General features: G+C 34.2%; 1 protein-coding gene across 1 annotated transcript in view; it reads right to left on the reverse strand.

The window, feature by feature from the left end:
* The window catches only part of SI (sucrase-isomaltase), a 159,636-nt gene extending 141,781 nt beyond the window's left edge, over positions 1-17,855 (reverse strand). The window contains exon 1 of the mRNA XM_058730407.1: positions 17,746-17,855. The gene's annotated coding sequence lies outside the window, so the exon portion shown is untranslated. The remainder of the gene's footprint in view (positions 1-17,745) is intronic.
* Between the last annotated feature and the right edge of the window lie 889 nt (positions 17,856-18,744).

Here is an 18,744-nt window from a genome sequence, read left to right on the forward strand (position 1 = left end):
ATGTGTATATATGTATGTATGTATGTATATATTCACATATAACACAGACTATCGTCTTTTCACACAGTTATGTGAGAACTCAAATTACTGAATCCAGACTTTCTGAAGGTTCATTTCAGAATATTTATTAAACCTCTACCATGTATCACACACTTTACTAGAGATTTACATGAATCACTTAATGTAAATAATACAACACCCTCTGAGTTAGGCTGTCTTATTATCTCCAAATAACATAAATCAAAATATATGATTAAGTAATTTAGACCTATAATTTGTTACATATGCACTTTCTTAATCTGCTATGCTCTCTGTATTAGCTAGACCAGTGATTCTTTAATATTTTACTTTCAGGACCCCTTTACCCTCTTAAAAGATACTGAAGTTCCCAAAGAGCTTTCAATTATGTGATTTTATATATAAATACTTATCACATCTGATACTAAAAATGAGAATTAAAAATATTCGGTCATCAAAACATGGTAATAATCCATTGCATGTTAACATAAAAATATTTTTTGGAAAAATATACTGTCCAAAACAAAAAGTAATAAGGGAAGTGACATTGTTTTACTTTTTTTTTTTGCAAATCTCTTTAACGTTTAGCTTAATAAAAGATAGAGTCTCATTCCTGCCTTGGATTTCAACCTGTTATGATACTACTTTTTCCATACACTTGTGAGAAATTAAAAAGGCATATGATATATTTGTATTATTATAAAAAGGTTTTAATTTATGGAGCCCTTGATTGGTCACACTTGGAGAAGCACTACACTGATGCATCACTTGATACATCTACCTTTCACAGATAATTTTAACTTACTCCATAATTTTAAAGAGATATTGAAAAATATACTTTAAAGAGTATATAAATAGAATTTTAGCTAAGCAAGTATGCAAAGTTTTCACAATGCCTGACATTGTGATCTTTTAATAAAATCAGTTATTAATATTTAATATTTTATAAGCGTAATTAACATATTGTTTTTACATTATCTCTATATGTTCTTATATTTCCCTTACACATCCTTAGTATGATCACAAGATATGGCTTTAGGAATAAAGGCAAAGGAAGCTATTTAGTGATGAATGTACATATTGTATTTTTTTTCATATGACAAACATTTATTACATAATAAGCCCTGTGTTAGGTGTTAGAGATATCAATAGATCCCAGTATGTTAAAAAATATTAGCAAATATTTCCCAGGAAGTTGGAGAGAAAAATATACCTGAGTAGCTAAAGCTGTCTGGTAGAAATTGGAAAGAAATTTCTATAACACACCAACCTGTTAAAAAGTGAGATATTGTGCTAGTTAGTAAACTATTTTTTTCTGATAATGATCAATATATTTTTTTTAATTTGAAAAAGATTTGACAAAACTTTTTACTACCTAGAGAGTAAATGACAAATGTGAAGCATGATTTAGTTATGGAGAAAAAGAAAAAATATTTTTTGTTGTTTTTTAATATTTAAGGAATGGAAACGCTAAAGACAGTTATTGAAATAAGCCTAAAACCACTAACTAGATACCGATTTAATTTTAAGTGGCAGCACATGGGTTATAGGAATGAAATATTTTGGAAAAGATAATGTGTTTTATCCTTTGTCTATTTGGTTTTATATGAAAAAATTTCAGCGTTTTCCATTTATAATTCAGAAAATTAAATGTCTCTAGGAGAAAAAATGTATAACTGTATAATTGCTGGTACACTATAATACAATGAAATATTTTGAATTCATGCATTCTTGATAACATACAGCACTGACATACTACAGTAATTGTTACAGTAACTAATTTCCTACTATGAAGGGTATAAACATAAAATACAGATTAACAACCTAAAGTTCACTGTGATAAATCAACAACACAAAGTTCACTATGATAAGAGATCAAAGTGCAACAAGTCTTTCTTTTCCACTAAATTACTATTTTACAGCAATTATACTTCATGAAAACATTTGAGCAGAAAGTATCAGTTTTCACTGAACTATCATTATGCCCTTTGAATTAAAATGGAAATATTTAAACACACTTTTACTATGTTCTAAAATGCTTTATTCACCCAACTAATATTTATTGAGTATATATTATTGTAATGCACTCTTCAGCTATCGGACCTAAATCACTAGGAAAAAAAAAAAAAAAAGAAAGATAAATCCCTGTTATACATTGGAGTTTACATCCTAGTGGAAAAGTAACACAACAAACATGTCAAATAAGTATGTTTTAAAGTATATTAAAACATGGTAAAAGCTATGTGGGTGAAAGGAGTGGAAGATGATTTTGTGTGCCAGAGGGAAATCTTGTTGAATTTATTTCTTTGTGTCTTTTTTTTAATAAACATAAAGTAAACCCGCCTTTTGATGGTGTACACTTTTATGAGTTTTTTTTTTTTTTAATTTTTTAACGTTTATTTTTGAGAGAGACAGAGACAGAGAGTGAACAGGGGAGGAGCACAGAGAAAGGGAGATACAGAATCGGAAGCAGGCTCCAGGCTCTAAGCTGTCAGCACAGAACCCCACACGGGGCTCGAACTCACAAAACGCGAGATCATGACCTGAGCCAAAATCAGACGCTTTACTGACTGAGCCACCCAGGTGCCTCACTTTTATGAGTTTTAACATATGTGTTGATTCATATAGCCACAACCACAACCAGGGTAACGGACAATTAAAAAAATCACCAACACTCCTTTTTGCTGCCCCTATGTAGTCCAACCTTCCCCCATCCCTAAACAATTCTACTCTTCCCCATTTCCATAGCTTGGAATTTTCATGAAAGTCTTATAAATGGAATCATACACTGTGTATCCTTTTAATACTGTCTTCTTTCACTCAGCATAATGTCTTTGAGATTCATCCAAATTGTTTATATTAATGCTGTGTTCATTTTTATTAATGAGTAGTATTCCATTGTGTCAATGTATCATAGCTTGCTTATCCATATAGCTGATGAAGAACAAATTTATTGAGTAAATACAAATTTTAATTTGTTCAGGGTAAATATTCAGGAGTAGAATTACTGAATTATGTAGCAAGTGTATGTATCAATTTATAAGAAATTGCCAAACTGTTTCAGTGGCTATACCATTTTGCACTCCCATGAGCGATTTTTCTTTGCCTATCCATATAAAATTTAAAATTAGCTTGTTTATATCAACAAAAATATTTCTGCAATATTAATTGGAATTGCATTGTATCCATATATTTGAGGAGATTTGAGATATTTATTATGGTGAGTCTCCCAATTCATGAAATGATAGGTCTCTCCAGATATTTAGGTCTTCTAAATATTTGACTTCCTTCTTCACTACTGTGCATTTTCTGAATACAGATGCTTTACATGTTTTATTAAATTTGTACCTTAACATTTCATTTTTTTGAGTTGCTGTAAGTAGTACTGAATTTAAAATTTTTGTTTCCAAGTGTTCATTATTAGTACATAGAAATATGATTGATTCTTATGTGTTGACCTCGTACACTCTTTGTTGAATTCATTCATTCTAGTTTTTTTTTTTTAGATTCTGTATCAAGGTTTTCAGATAAACAGAAAAAAATTTACATATATATGTATATATGTTTGTGTGTGTTTATATATATGTGTGTGCATGTATATATGTACATATGTATGGATGGATTTTGAGGAACTGACTTTCACAATTTTTTAATTTGGCAAGTCCAAAATTTGTACGGCAAGCCAGTAGGTTGGAAATTCTCAGGTGGGAGTTTAGGCAGAATTTCCTTGTCCTCAGGGAAACCTCAGTTTGGTTTTTAAGGGTTTCCAACTGATTGACTGAGGTCGTCCACATTATAAAGAATAATCTTTATAAAGTCAATTGATTGTAGATGTTATTCACATTTACTAAATATCTTCAGTGCAACACCTTAGTGTTGATTTAATGACTGTATATTATAGCCCAGCCAGGTTTACACATAAAACTGTCAAGATTCCTTGGGATTTTCTAGGTAGACAATATCATCTATGAATAGGGTAGTTATATTTCTTCCTTTCCAATGTGTGTGACTTTTATTCCTTTTTCTTATCTTATTATACTGGCTAAAACTTCCAAAACAATGTCGAATAGAAATGATGAGAGTGCATATCTTTACTTTTTCCCTGTTATTAAAGGAAAAACATTCAATCTTTCAACATTAAGAATGATGATAGCTGTAGATTTTTAAATATATGTCCCTTATCTGATTGGGGAAATTTCTTTTTATTCCAAGTTTGTTGAGCATTCCTGTCATGAATGCATGCTGAATGTTGTCAAAAAACCATTGATATAATGTCATGAATTACTGATTTTTGAATATAGCATATTCTTACATACTGGGATAAACCCCCACTTCAACTTAGTCTTTGAGTTTTGTTTTGTTTTTAATGTGTTGCTAAATTCAACTTGCCAACATTCTGTTGAGGATTTTTGCCTCTGTGCAGGACAGATACTACTCTGCAGTTTGTTTGTTTTTCTTATTTTTCTGGTTTTAGTATTAGAATTATGCTGGCTTAATAAAAAAAAATATTTGGTAAGTATACTATAGTGTATAGAATTAATGCTACTTATATTTTATTTAAATTTTTTTAAAAATAGACCTACCCTATGACCCAGAAGTAGCACTGCTAGGAATTTACCCAAGGGATACAGGAGTGCTGATGCATAGGGGCACTTGTACCCCAATGTTTATAGCAGCACTCTCAACAATAGCCAAATTATGGAAAGAGCCTAACTGTCCATCAACTGATGAATGGATAAAGAAACTGTGGTTTATATACACAATGGAGTACTACGTGGCAATGAGAAAGAATGAAATATGGCCCTTTGTAGCAACGTGGATGGAACTGGAGAGTGTGATGCTAAGTGAAATAAGCCATACAGAGAAAGACAGATACCATATGTTTTCACTCTTATGTGGATCCTGAGAAACTTAACAGAAACCCATGGGGGAGGGGAAGGAAAGAAAAAGAAAAAAAAGAGGTTAGAGTGGGAGAGACAGCCAAAGCATAAGAGACTCTTAAAAACTGAGAACAAACTGAGGGTTGATGGGGGTGGGAGGGAGGGTAGGGTAGGTGATGGGCATTGAAGAGGGCATCTTTTGGGATGAGCATTGGGTGTTGTATGGAAACTAATTTGACAATAAATTTCATATAATAAAAAAAAATAAGAACAAAATTTTTTTAAATGTTTATTTATTTTTGAGAGAGTGAGAGAGAATGTGAGTAGGGGAGGGGCAGAGAGAGGGAGACACAGAATCTGAAGCAGGCTCCAGGCTCTGAGCTATCAGCATAGAGCCTGATGCGGGGCTCGAATCCACAAACTGCCAGATCATGACCTGAGCCAAAGTTGGACACTCAACAGACTGAGCCACCCAAGCACCCCTATGTTACTTATTTTTTAAATGGCTGAGAGAATTCACCAATTTAAATATATGGGCATATAAACTTCTTTTTTGAGAAATGTTTTAGTTACAATTTCGGTATCTTAAGTAGCTATACAAATTTTTAGATTATGTATTTCATCTGGCTAAGTTTCAATAGTTTGAGGTTTGTGTCAAACTGGTGCATTTAATTTAAGCTAATTTATATACATATAGTTGCTCATAACATTCACTTAGCATTCTTTTAATGCGTCTGTCTTCCATTCTTAACATTCTTATTCATATTCTTTCTCTCTTTCTTCTCATTTGCAGACTTATTAACCTTTTCACACAATAATATTTCAATTCACTGTTTTACCTTTTTTTGTTTGTTTTGTTTTACGTGCAATGTAATACTGATTGGAGGTATTAATACATAGTATTTTATTATTTGTTTTGTTTTTTACCTCAGTGCTTCATTTACTTATTTCCTCTTTTCTGCCTTTTTTTGGACTATTTTACCAGTTTTTGCATTCTACTTTAATTGCCTATTGTGTTTTTGAGTGTATCTCTTTGTTATTATTCAAGTGGGTTTATTCAAGTAGGTTTCCTAGGTATTAAAATACATGTGCTGATTCAATTTCTAGTCCAGCACATTAGGAGCTTGGAAGTCATCAATCCATCCTAACAACAAGTTAAAACAAAACAAAAAAGAAAGTAAACAAACTAAAAAATCAACTGCTCTTCTTTGATTCATCAGAGAAGTGAGGTCACAGGACAAACTGCAACAGCCAAAACTAGAGACAAAGGCAGGCAAGTAGAGAGTCACAACCTGCCAGAGCAGAAACCTGCCTGGAAACCAGGACCGGATGGGAAAACCTAAATTGTATGTGCACAGTTGCTGGTGATTCACTGTGAGTGAGTCTGAGAGATAAAATTCCAGGGGAGCAGTCATAGGGGCCCACAATGTTTTGTGAGTTTTAGTTTCAGAAGTTCAAACAGGTTCTTGCAGTGATAGACCACATTCTGGGCCATAAGACATACCTGTACAAATTTAAAGAATGTAAAAAATACAATGTATGATCTCAAACCACATGGAATTAAACCTGAAATCAGTAACAGAAAAATGTAAATTACAAACATTTAGAGATTAAACAACATACTTCTAAATAACAAATAGGGCAATGAAGAAATCTCAGGAGAAATTTTAAAGTATTTCAACTAAATGAAAATGAAAATACAACATCAAAATTTGTGGCATGGAGTGAAAGTATTGCTTAGATGAAAATTTATGGCACTGAATGCATATAATAGAAAAGAGGAAAAATTAAATTTAACAATCTAAACTCCTACCATAGGAAACTAGAAAAAGAAGAGGAAATTAATTCTAAAGTAAACAGAAGAGACAATAAAAATTAAAAAAGAATTCAAGGAAATTGATAATAGAAATCAACAAAGAAAATCAGCAGAACAAATACTATATTCAGTTCTTTAAATTGTCATGTTCTTGGTTTCAAGGTTAGCCTCAGGACACAAAAGAATTCAAGAGAGGAAACAATAAAAAAATATGTATGTAGCAGGGCACCTGGGTGGCTCGGTCGGTTAAGAACCTCATTCCTGATAGACTCTTGAAATCGGCTCAGGTCAAGATCTCGCAGTCATGAGATTAAGCCTCACTAAGCATGGAGACTGCTTGGGATTCTCTCTCTCTCCCTCTCTCTCTCTCTGACCCTCCCCAACTGGTGCTCTCTCTTGCTCTCTAAATAAACATTAAAAAAAGCATGTAGGGAGGTATAAATTTAAATTATACCTTTTTCTATTTGTGTTTTATTGTGATAAGTAACATCTAAACGCATTTTCTGCATTAAGCAAAAAATATGTTTGCAATTACATCAGATTAAATACATTTTGAGAATTTTGTTGGTCACTTTGAGCAATAAGTGAGGAATGCATGCTGTTTCTTTGGAGAAAATCTATTCTATTATTGCAACTTCAACACTCAAGTAAATGCCAACAAGCCTAGGTGAATTGTTTGAAATGTCATGAGCCTATATTTTCTCTTTTAAGTCTACTAATAACAAAACATATTTAAGAAAAACAGCCAAAACAATCTGTGAAGGCAAATGACTAAAAATCATCCAACATACGCATAATAGCAGTCAAAACAAAAATAAAAATAATCAGAAATCAGTACAACCATTTAACCACTGAAGATGTGCAGTATTACATAACTCTATACTTCTTTTTATTATAGAAAATAATATATTGACTGAAATAAAATTTTTTTTTTTAATTTTTTTTTTCAACGTTTTTTATTTATTTCTGGGACAGAGAGAGACAGAGCATGAACGGGGGAGGGGCAGAGAGAGAGGGAGACACAGAGTCGGAAACAGGCTCCAGGCTCCGAGCCATCGGCCCAGAGCCTGACGCGGGGCTCGAACTCACGGACCGCGAGATCGTGACCTGGCTGAAGTCGGACGCTTAACCAACTGCGCCACCCAGGCGCCCCTTGACTGAAATAAAATTAAGCACTTGAAATATTTTGGATATTTCAGGTCACATTATAAAGTTATCTTCCTGTTAAGGAAGAAAAGAAATTTACATTTAAAAATGATTTCCACAAAAAATGACTTCAAGGAAAAAAAAATACTTTAAAATTATAACAACATATTTGGTGAGTTATTATATATAGCACATTGTTGAAGCAAGGTAAAAACATCTAGTATTGTGAAATGAAAATAGTGTCCAGTGGGAGAGATAAAAGCAAAGAGAGTTCTAATTTACTAAGCCCTTACATAAAAACATTGTGTTATTTTTTCTATTATTTTATTTTGGCCACACACACACACACACACACACACATACACAAAAGAAATGAACAGGTGTTCTAGAGAAACAGGCGAGGAAGGCAAGGTTCAACGTACACAATCAGTGAAAAGAACCAAAGGTTTTTATCTCCAAAGGCCATGCTCATTGCATTAAAGCATAAATAACTCTGGAGCTTAGCCTATCTTATATTTTAGGCAGTACATAATGTGTTCATGCAAAACGCTGGCATGAATAAACTCCTTAGTACTATCTGAATTATCTGGGTGAAGTCTCAGAGTTCATCAGGTCATTTGTATTTACAAAGATACTGCCTTGATTGTGAGAGTGCACACGCAGGAATCACATGTTATAATAGTGACCTGTTTCCAATGAGGTACTTTGCCAATTAAAGCATATTTCACCTCTTTCTCAATCATAGAGACTAGAAATATAGGAGGGAGGTAATAGTTTTTGAATTAAGTAGATAATTAAGGATGCATGTAAAAGATATTGTTTCATATCCAGTACAATTTAAGTCTTCCTACCCACCTCCACAAATTCCAAGGTAATCATTTACATCAGCCTGTGAATTTTCAAATACCAGCTATAATGTCTAAGGACTGATTCATCCTTAGAAGATGACTATAGGTGTACTTGTGGCATCTTTATTTTTCATGGACAGGTGTTCCCTCTTACTGACTATTTAAAAGAAAGGCAGATAGGTAGTGACTAGTATGAAAGAACCTCCAATGGAAAAAAGCCAGGAGCAAAACAGTTTGCATAATATGTATTATGTACCTGTGTTACCATTCCTAAATTTGGGGGAAAAAAACAAAACACAAAAAAACTAGATCTGCTGAGAGAACTAGATCTGCTGAGAGCCTCCTTCCCCGCCCCTCCCCTCCACACACACACCAGGTATTGTTTCCAGAGTCTTCTCCTTCTTATTACTACCAAACTTCATGAGCCATTCACTTTGGTAGGTTGCTTGGTGTAGAAGAAGGAACTAGAATCAGAATTAGAAGCTTTGTATCTTAGGTGGGTATCTTAACCTCTCTTTGTCTCAATTTACCTCAAGTATAAAGCAAAGATAAATCTTATTTTCATGAAAGATAGTGTGTCATGGTAAATCACATCACAGGCTTTGGGGCCACAGATCGAAGACTAAGTTTTTGTCTGTTATTTCTTGGCTCTGTGTCCTTGATACAAATGATTTGATCAGAGACATAGATTGTTACGGACAGAAAACACTGCATCTGTTGTCTAATTAATTTTAATAATCTATTCACAACATCATAGAGTATATTGTCAAACAGAATTTCCTTGATAGCAATATAAAAAGATAAGTACATATATACATTTTCTTAAATTGTCCTTGTTCAACATAAATTTTGTAGTTTTTATTATATAACTTAAAAAAGTCTTAACTACTTTGAGGCTTTACAGGATGTTGACTTTAGAGTTTCTTATAAACCTTCAATTGCCTTAAAGCAGTAAAAGTTGAAACATGGTATCATTCATTTTTATAATATATCTTTTCCTGTCCCTTTAAATAAAAGTATTATTTCAGGGCACCTGGGTGGCTCAGTAGGTTAAGCATCTGACTCTTGATTTCGGCTCAGGTCACAATCTCATGCTTTGTGAATTCAATCCCAGAATTGGGCTCCACGCTGACACTGTGAAGCCTGCTTGGGATTCTCTCTCCCTCTCTCTCTCTGCTCCTTCCTGACTTGCACTCTCTCTCTCAAAATAAATAAACTTTTAAAAATAAATAAAAATATAAATAAAAGTATTATTTAGCAAAATAATTTGAAAATAAAAATGTATAGTATTTAACTTTGTCTTGGATTCTTGTGAGACCGGAAGGTCGGGATGTAAACTTTAGGACAATAAAAGATGAATGGCACAACATGCACTGGAAATTAGTAGCTTGATTATATATATAGATGTTTTGTAATATATATGGGGATATATATTACTTTTGGTTAGGAGAATGTGTCCTTTTCTATGCATTTAATTTCAACATGTTTTTGGGATATTTGAAATAACTTGAATATTTATTTTCCTCAAATTAAATACATCAAAAAATGTATAAATAAACATAATCTTTAGAAATGATTCTGGTTTGAGAACACTGGCAATTCACAGTCACTTTGGCCAAGAAACTGTATAATAATTCATACAAATGGTTTCTTGAAGAACTCATATTTTGGGCATCAAATAATTTTGTGCTTAAATTTTCCCTTTGGTTATGACATTTGTTCCTACTTCCCTCACACTCAAAAGTTTATCTTATCGGGGTGACCTTACACTTCATTCTTATTGTCCAAAAGATATGTTTTCACATAGATAAACACTGGTCAGAAATCAAAGTTACGTTTTGAGAAGTCATCTAAACAAAGAGAGGAAACTAAAGAGAAAATATGGCAGTGTCCTATAACCATAATTACTAAGCCAACGAACAACAATAAAAAAATTTGAAGCCTCATTGATAAACAGGAAAACATAATACAATAGTATTACTGGAGATTAGAGTAGGAAAACAAGTCTTAGAAATTATATGTGCAATGAACTATAGAAGGAGTATCTTCCATTCAGATAAAAAGTGATTTCAGTAAGACTATGAAGTAAAATAAACAACACTCCATTATGGGCGATAGAAATTTATTTAAAATCAAAGTAAATTACTCAAATACATGCCTTACTTCCAAACTTTATCCAGAATTTAGAAACTTATATTTGAAAACCATTTCAAGATCCATGGAGCATTTATAGTCACTGAGTTAGATACATGTTCTTAAGTATTGAACTTACGCAATAATTGATGATAAAACATAGATCAAGAATATTTTTTGGATCAAAGAGATTTCATGCTTACGTTTATTTGTTAAGCAAATATAAATGAAATAAAGCCATATATTACAGTCCTGTTATAGCAGTGTGTTCTAATTTTTTTATAGGCTTGCTGGGCAAAGATCTGAATTTGATGATACCTGATAGTACTGTCAACCCTCTGCTACCTATTTAGTTCACAGCACCTAGAATAAACATGTCCTGAGTACCCTAAATGCTTGTGGAATGCAGGAGTTACATAATTTTAAGAAATAACAGGGCAATATACATAGCATTCTGTAGTATTGACAAAACTCCTAAATTTCTACAAATGTAAGATGAAAGACATTCTGATTGAGAGTTATAAAAACATTCACTATAGCATTCTTTAGTTCTTTGCTAAAAGTGCTGGGACTATCCTATGTTTTCAATACTAGAATAACTTCAGTAGTACATACAGTATAATGTCTTCAAAGGTGAAACTTTAACTCAGCACTGAAAGAAGGGTAGGAAAATAATTTGTTTACACCATGACTAAGTAATCAGATTTGAAGATAGTCATACTATCAAAATAATCAAACTACTAGAAGTTATCAACAGATATCCCAAGGCATTTCCTGAGGTTTTCTGTTATTGAGGTTTTTTTAAAAAAAAAACAAATGGAGAATTATTTTCAATTTTTAAAAAGTAACAAATACTTCCTCAAAACATTATTATGTACCAAGTATTTCATCACTATAACTTCATAGAGACAAAACAAAGGTAAACCTAAAATGAGTACATTTTATTGTAAATAAATTATACTCTAAATAATGTTTAATTTAAAAAGTTTATTGCAACTATAGAAGCACTGTGAATAAGAACCTATTACTCACCCATATTTGGTGGCCCAGGTCATCAACTCCTCAGATTCAACTGAGATGACCTTTACCAACATGCCCTCACCAAGCTAATCCAAAACTATTTCTGTTTCAGGGTTTACCAGTTTTATAACTTTAGTTGTAATAAAATAGTCTGTGCAATTGTTAAACATATAGATTCCATGGCCCACCTAAGACCTCCTGAATCTGTATATTTGACAACTTTACCAGGTGATTCCTAAAATGAGCATATTTGAGCATCAGAGCTTTTGTTTCCCCAGTCCCTCTTAATAATCATTTTTTCTACTCAGCTTTCCAAGTGAGATTCTTCCAACCCAAATTTATTTCTATTTACTTTTGAGAAAGAAAGATGGGGGGAGGGGGGTGTGGAGGGGCAAAGAGAGAGGAAGACAGAGGATCTGAAGTGGGCTCCGTGATGACAGCAGAGAGTCCAATGTGGGGCTTGAAGTCACAAACTGTGAGATCATGACCTGAGCCAAAGTTGGATGCTTAACTGACTGAGCCACCCAGATGCCCCTCAAATTTCTACTACTCTTTGAATTGTCCAAAGTTTTATGTACTTCTGTTTTCTAGAATTCCAAATATGTCGGTATGCCATTGACGAATCCTAATCCAGAATTCAAAAAAGAATAAATACAAGTAAAGACTAAAGATCTCCTACTTTGGTTCATTACAATCAGGTAATGGAGTAAAAGAAAATAAAAAATATGGCATGGGCACTTTCAATGTCACCTTCCTAGGGAGGCATAACACCGCAATACTACTATTCCTAACTTCCAACTTAAGTACTTTGCTCAAAAACAAAGAAAAAGCTTTAAGGACTTTGAAAGTGATTTTATATCTTTGAAGAAAAACAAAACAAACAAACACCACTACCAAACAAACAGCACTATATAATTTCACTACCTATTGGGAAAAGCAAATTTACTAATTTAAAAAAGGAATTCTAGTGTCCAAGCAGTTACTGATTTCTGAATTCAAAGGAATGCATTACAATATCCACTTGTTTTGGTTATTAACACTTACTGAGGTTAAATATACAGTGAATATAGCTCTCACCAAATAAACTAACCTCAGCACTTTAATTAATTATTTTTGTTTTCTTCACAAATTCAAAATTATTGAATCATTTCAGTTATGGTTATAGAAAGTTGTCCAAAATGAGTACAGATGCTGATAATTACCTAAAATTTCTGATACCCAGAATAGACATTACCAGAGAAGCAGCCTTCTGGCTTGTTATAGCAAGGCTTACTTAAGTTTTACTAAAGTAGAGTTCCTTAAAGAACCACAAAGAATTATTTCGAATACTAATCAAAAACAGACTCTTGGACCCAACCCAGAAACAATGGATCCAAATCTCAAAAGCAGTGGCCCAAGAATCTGTATTTAACTAGATTCTTAGGCAATTCACATGCTGAAACCATTTGGGGAACCTTTATATTTTAATGACCCTAAACTTGATCCAGAGAGGATTCTTCCACTATCGCTGAAGTCACAGAAACTGTATCATGCCCCAGAAACACAGATGTATCTGTATGACAGTGTTATGTTGACTATCTATAAAAGCATTTCTCCCAAAGTAAACAAATAATAAAAGAATTATTAGAAAACCTTCCTCAGAACCATCTGACATTGCTTTTTGATTACTCCTTTAGAGGAATTACTATGGCCACAATCTAAAAGAAGCAATAATTTTTCCTTAAATGCTACAATTCCTAAAGCATAATCACTTGATTTAGCCAATTGCAAATGTGTGTGTGTGTGTGTGTGTGTGTGTACCTTACTCCATCCTCAGAAGGAGTTTTTCAAGAATATTTCTGGGCTGGCAGAAATGAGTTGGTAGTAAAGTAGAGGTAAGGGAGGAAGAATATTACACATTACATATGTAAGAACAGTGATTTAATTTTTAAAATTCTAATATTGTAACAAATACTGTCACAAATACAGAACAAGCTAGGAAAGAGACTAGCTAATTAACAAGTAACAATACATTGTTTAGTTGAATTTTTTTAATTCTTTCAGTATATACATAATATTCTGTTTCCTGCCTACCATCCTTCTTTTTCTTTCTCCTGTCTTCTGGACTCCTGACTTGACTTTTTATCCCATCCTATACACTTTCCTCATTCTTGTACTTCCTAATCTGTATGTAATATGATCACTTTATTTTCAGGTGAACAGTTTATCAAGTTTTTACAGCATGTGCTTTAAATATTTTGGAGGACAAGGTCTGACATAAAAGTGATTCCATTTAATAACAAGCTACATTATAACAGCATGTTTTAAATTGATCTTTGCCCAGTACATAAATCCAACGATAATCAGTCATAAAAATGATTAGATAACACACACAATTATAAGTCGTTCTCCCCACATGGTGAGAAATGTACTTTTGCAGGGCACCTGCATTAATTAAACCAACAAGACCCAGAAAACAAAATACATTTGGTATATAAATCTACACATCAAACTTACCAAGGGAAAGATAAATATTTCATTCATTTCATTTATTCAATTTTTTCTGATCTTTTTTTGAGGAGAAAAATACTTTTGAGAATGGCTGATAAAGAAAAGCAATCAGCACTGGTTTCCATAAAAATTGATGCCCTATGAAGCCATTTACTAAAGAGCACCTTCACAGTCTTGAAAGAGTCAATGCATCTCACAAAGAGAGGTTTCCAGGAAGGAGAGAGAAGGTCTAGCAGAATATTTATGCAGTGCCATCTTAAAATAGGCTAAATAATTTATTAATGTAGCTCCTTTTCTTTCACAACATTTTGAAAACAAAATGCTTTTAAAATTGAATAATCATCGTAGCAAGGTGAATCTTTCAGAGATAACAGAAAAAAAACCTTGCAGAAATGCAATTAAAATTATGACAAAGTACTAATTAAAAATTGAGCACATGTTCCAATATGAATGCTTCTACATACCTAAGATACAATTCTGGAGAAATCTGCATATTGAACCTGCTATGGCTTAGACAATATCATTTGATAAAATCATATAGACCTTTCATTATCATGCTTATTTTATTTATTTTTAAATCTTGGATAATGGGTTTTACCTCCATGTTTATTCATATGTTATTAAAATTAGAAAATTACTTTCCCATTCATAATGGCTTGAGTCTTCAGTTTTAATTTCCATTATTTTAGGAGTTGCCCTTAAGTCTCAGAAAATATATAAATATATATATTTTAGGTAGTAAGTATATATGTGTGTGTATGTAAAAGGCTCACAGGCACATGTAAGTAGATATAGTAATTATATAGGTACATGTATACATGTAGTATGCATATAAATATGTACATAATATGTAGGAGGGATGTGGTTTGTGTGTGTGTGTTGGTGTGTGTGTGTGTGTGTGTTGATAAGGATTTTGCTTTGATTCCATATCTTAGTATAATGTAGGCTCTCAGTAAGTAGGTAATGAGTGAACCATATTTCAAAATTTAGTATTAAATTTCAACTGGAAAATCTTTATATATTCTTGAAAATAAATGATTCAACTTCACTAAGTTGATATTTCAGTTATATTCAAATATAAACTTTTCCTTTGAATCGTATGCCCAAGTCTTTACCATTTTCTTGAGATGAAGTTTTGCATTTTTTTACCCTATATTGAAAATTTACTAGTGCTTAACAGCCCCTAATGAATTTTACTCTCCATTAATTAAAACAGATATCTTCCTGTCATATATTACTATCTGAATTTTGGATTCGATATATTTCCCTTTAGCTCTAATTTAAAATAATAGGAATGATGTTCTTCAAAGAAGTATATCCACTGAAATATAAAATAAAACCTAAATATATTTTCAATTCACTGCACAACAAGGACTATCTACTACCTATTATATAATCTAAGTTATAATACATCATAACAGGACGTTCCTTTCTTTTAACTTCAAGGCAATCTACCATGAGCAACCATCCTTCAAACTGTCCTTCATATGTTCTTTTTCACAGGATTTTATAAATAGACCATAATATTGTGAAATTCTCACTCAGGTAAATTTTTTTAAAACTTTAGTGTGGCAAATGGCCACTAGTGTGGCAAAATGGAAAAATTGTATGAAACAAAAATTATATAAAATGACAAATGTTATTTATTTATTCAAAAAAATAAAAAGCATCCTCCCAGATATTGCTCTAGGAACTCAGAATAACAAATAAGGCAGTTATGATCCATGTTCTAATGGAAATTAGTCTACTCTATTAATAGGAATATGACATTATTTACAAAATGACACAACACTTTTATCCACATTCCATCTCTTAAAATAATTTTTTAACGTTTATTTACTTTTGAGAAACAGAGACAGAGCGCAAGCGGCAGAGGAGCAGAGAGAGAAGGAGACACAGAATCCAAAGCAGGCTCCAGACTCTGAGCAAGCTGTCAGCACAGAGCCTGCCCAATGTGGGGCTTGAACCCACAAAATGTGAGATCATGACCTGAGCGGAAGTCGGACACTGAACCGACTGAGCCACCCATCTTGAAATACAGGTATTTTAAATTAGCAAAAACATTCACAGTTTACCTAGAATGAAATGGCTATAAATATACTACTAATTATATACTGAGTGTACTAACTACAAATTAAGACATAAATAAGGTATCTTCCAGCTTTATAATTTTGTGTTAGTGATTCTACATGATCTCAAATTCCTGCCTCAGCACGTGGAGACTAGGGTACGGATCAATAGTGACCTCCCTGTCTACCCTTCTGCCATCAAAATCTGAGGATACTATCTTTGCTAAATACCAAGGAATGTTATAAATCCCTCTGAACAATTGCACACACACCACCTAGTTTCACTTCTCTCATTTTTAGTTTGTTTTTAATCCTCACAATGTCTTCCTTTAATGCTAATAAACTTGTAACTTCCTCAAAACTGTTCAACTACTGGAAAAACAAAAACCCTCAGAGAATCCCACTGACTGCCTTCTCTGTGTCTAAACATGAAAGACTGAAGGATGCCAGAGAAATTCACTTCCCCAGACTGGATCAGGCCTGACACACACAGTTGTGCGTGTTGCTTAAAATTCTAGAGTGCCGCGAGTCACAACCATCACCACTCTCCAAAGCATTTTCATAAGCCCCACTGGAATGGGAATAATTCCATGATCTCCAAGCTTAATTGTGTCCTTAAGCATGCTCCACTGTCCACCTACTTTTCAAATGAGCTTTCTCACTCAACTTTTAAGCAAACCTAAGAGCAACGGGAAAACATTGCATGGTATCAGAAAGGGGAGTAATACAACCAAATTTCCATTTTAGAAAATTCTCTAAATGCATAGAAACAGGCCACTGGAGAGACTCAAGACTGAAGGCTACTGCGGTAGCTCACGTGAAGGATATTTGCTTGAATCTAGACAGGAACAATGAGCATGAAGAAAAGGGCCAGATCTAAAGTAGGACACAAAATCCTCTGCTGTGACCTAAGAGCTGAAGCTGATATGGCTAGAGAATTTTTTCCCTTGCCCCTTAGAAAGTTATCTTCTAGTAGAATGTCACAGAAAATTTAAAAAAGTGAACAAATAAAAAGTACAAAACAAAATAGCAAAACAAAACAAACAAAAAAAAACCCCAAAAAAACAAAACCCAAACCCAAACCCTACCTCAGAAAGTGAATAGCGTTTTTAACACAGAAAAAGAAAGTTAAGGGACATGGATCCCAAGGTAGGGGATAGGAATTATACAATGAAATATCCTTAACAGATGAAGCCTTCTGGCGAACATATGATTTTAGCAAGGCCTTTACAGCAGTGAGCGAATGAACCACATGCGTAGCGGGGACGGTATGAATACCCCAGTAGAGGGACAGGAGGCAACACAGAACCTAAGCAGGCACTTACCCTGAGTCTGGAGAAACAACCGAAACAACCCGCACAACAGCAGTGTGGAGTAGATTGCCTGCGGGGCCCCAAGGCTCTGTTCTCAGTGCTGGGTCCCCACCGCCCCTGACTGCCTCTTACGCGTGGCGGACAGGAGCCGGCAAGTGCCAGTTGGAAATGCACCCACCTTTGACCTCCATCCGGGTACCGGGGCCCTGAGATCCCGCCCCAGGGCCTGAGCCGCTTCCGCTGGCTAGCTTCGGGGCAACGTTCCGTTCAATCCTAGGACCTGTGAGGTGAGTCTGTCCCGGGAAATGCTGAGGGAGGTGACTAGAGGAGTCGGAGGTGGGCCTGGGGTCTACGCCTGTTCCTGCATTACTGATGGAGCTGAGGTGGGGAAGAGAAGGCGCGCACATTGGGCTCCTCAGGACGTGGCCTCCCCTTAAGAAGGAATCAGGTGCTGCGTGAGCGGTGCAAGCGAGATGAATTCAGAGGGGGAAATTGGGGGCCTGGTCTTGTGCTTTGTAGACTCTTAAAGGATTTTGGCTTTACGTAGAGAAAAATGGAACCTGCTGCAGTTCTGAGCAGGGAAGTCACGCTATCAGTCTAGTTTCAGTTTAGTAAGGCTCTGGTTTTTATGAGGAGACCAAGCCGTAGGGTATCACTTATAAATAGGGACATGCAGGGGCGCCTGGGTGGCTCAGTCGGTTAAGCATCCGGCTTCGGCTCAGGTCATGATCTCACACTCCGTGAGTTCGAGCCCTGCATCAGGCTCTGTGCTGACAGCGCAGAGCCTGGAGCCTGCTTCGGATTCTGTGTCTCCCTCTCTCTCTGCCCCTCCCCTGCTCATGCTCTGCCTCTCTCTGTCTCAAAAATAAATAAAAACATTTAAAAGAAATTTTAAATAAATAAATAAATAAATAAATAAATAAATAAATAAATAAAGACATGCATTGCAAGAATTAAGGGGCATGCTGGTGGCTTGACCCGGAATAGCAGTAATGAAGGTGGTAAGAAAGG

This window comes from Neofelis nebulosa, chromosome 5 (assembly GCF_028018385.1).
Source record: "Neofelis nebulosa isolate mNeoNeb1 chromosome 5, mNeoNeb1.pri, whole genome shotgun sequence".
In the NCBI taxonomy this organism is placed as follows: domain Eukaryota; kingdom Metazoa; phylum Chordata; class Mammalia; order Carnivora; family Felidae; genus Neofelis; species Neofelis nebulosa.